Source organism: Anneissia japonica, unplaced genomic scaffold, assembly GCF_011630105.1.
Source record: "Anneissia japonica isolate Jap-2015-1 unplaced genomic scaffold, ASM1163010v1 scaffold13374_len77687_cov166, whole genome shotgun sequence".
Taxonomy (NCBI): Eukaryota; Metazoa; Echinodermata; class Crinoidea; order Comatulida; family Comatulidae; genus Anneissia; species Anneissia japonica.
In genome coordinates this window covers 75,799-77,711 of record NW_022747996.1, presented here as the reverse complement: position 1 = coordinate 77,711, position 1,913 = coordinate 75,799, and positions in this window count along the sequence as shown.

Sequence of the window (1,913 nt, the reverse complement as noted above, 5' to 3'; positions counted from 1 at the left end):
GTCTCTGATAGACGGTAGGCCTATCTCACATCTGACTCATTGATTTATTTTGTAGTAGGATAGGATTGTCCTGCGTATGGTACGTTTGTACGATTACATAGCTTATCGGATGGTGTGACAGGTATGGCCATGACATGATTTTCTCCATGGTATGACGGATACGATGATATCTCTTTAATGTATAGGGTTTGTGACCCTAACATAATGGCATTAAAATCATGTGAAGATAATTCAAAGCCTAGATCTGAACCCCTTCGTATCAGTATTCATAAACTCTAATAAGCTGCGGGACTTTAATAGACTTACCGGTACCTTGGCATGAGCGGAGGAGGTGTGATCCTCGGTGGAGTGGGTTTATTATAAAACCCGTGTATTGGACTCCACATTGAAGAGCTTCAAGCTGAAGCGGACCGAGGGGTTTCATTGAGCGAATCTCCTAAAAGCTCATATTATGGAAGGAGATTTCTACCGTATTCATTTAAAATCTCTAATGATTTAATTTTCAGCAATGTTCGCGATAAGCATTGAATCCACTATTGTGTTGTAGAAAGGCTGTATGGAAGCTTCTTCTTTTATAGCTAGGTGGACGTGAACAATTAATAAATGTACTGTGTGCAATAAAACTTTCTGTAGGCGTGAAAAGTGCGCAGGGGCCCCTAACCACATAGTCCTCGATCTAGCACCCTGGCTCAAATTTGTTGATACATAACAGCATATGTGTCTCTGACATCGACTGTATATCATATTAGGCCCCATAAAAAAATTATTAGTTTATCACCCTATCAAAAAATAAAAACTGATGAGGGAGGGAGGTTTTTTTTGGGTTTTTTTTGCTAATCCCGTCCCCATTTTACCGATGATCACATGTAAATCAATGGCCACTCTGTTTTCATAACGCTCCGTTTAAATATGCGCCCCGTTTGAATAAGAGCCCCTCAGAAAATGCAAAAAATATTTTAAGTGACCGGGCGCTTATTCGCGCGAGTACGGTACCTCATTACCTCAGTTACTTCAACCACATTGTATTTCAATGCTATAAAGAACTGGAATTCTCTATAGCTATCAGCCGACATAAAATCTTGTCAAATGATACTTTCGAAAGGGGAAAAAAAAAAAAAACTTCCTGGAAAATTTAAAGATGTAGTTTTAAAGAAATTTTATAAGTGTTTTAAATTTTCTCTTTTTTTAAAGTAATTAAGTGTTTTTTTGTTTTTGTTTTTTTTTTTTGTTTTCTCTTGTGTATTTCTCGTCTCTTAATACCTCATTGGAATTAAGTCGTAGGACTTTATGGACTTTCCTGGCATCTTTCTTCCTTGGTTGTTTTAACTTCTTTTCTTTTCTTATGATTTTATTATATTTTTAACAATTTTTAATAGGCCTATTATTTTTTGAACTGTTTGATCGTATTTTACAAATTTTTAACGTTTTTAACCTGGTGTTTTAATTTCTTTTTCAATTTGAATTGTATTTTCTTGTTGTCGTTGATGCCAACTAAAGTATAGTCAAGTCAACCTCCTTTTGGCGGAGGTAATCAGAGGGGATTTTGTGGGAGGTCAAAAAAGCAAAAAGAAAAAAAAAAGAAAGAAAAAATTGATAGCCTAGAACGCCTCAAATGTTATTTTCGGGCGTCTAGAACACAACAATTTCGAGAGGGTTCTCCGGACTCCTACGATGGTGTTGTCTCGTCGGCCCAACTTCTGGCCCCCACCCCCTTTTGGATATCTCTGGATCCGCTCCTGGTAATGTTTATTTAGAAAACTGTAGGCCGGACCGGATTCGTGCAGGCATGATTAGCGTAAAAATAATTGCATCATAGCTTATCATCAGTGATTTGACCATTGACCCAACAGAACTGTCAATCACATTAAATCCTGTCTCTTATACACCTCTAGATCTGCACAAGAGACAGGTTA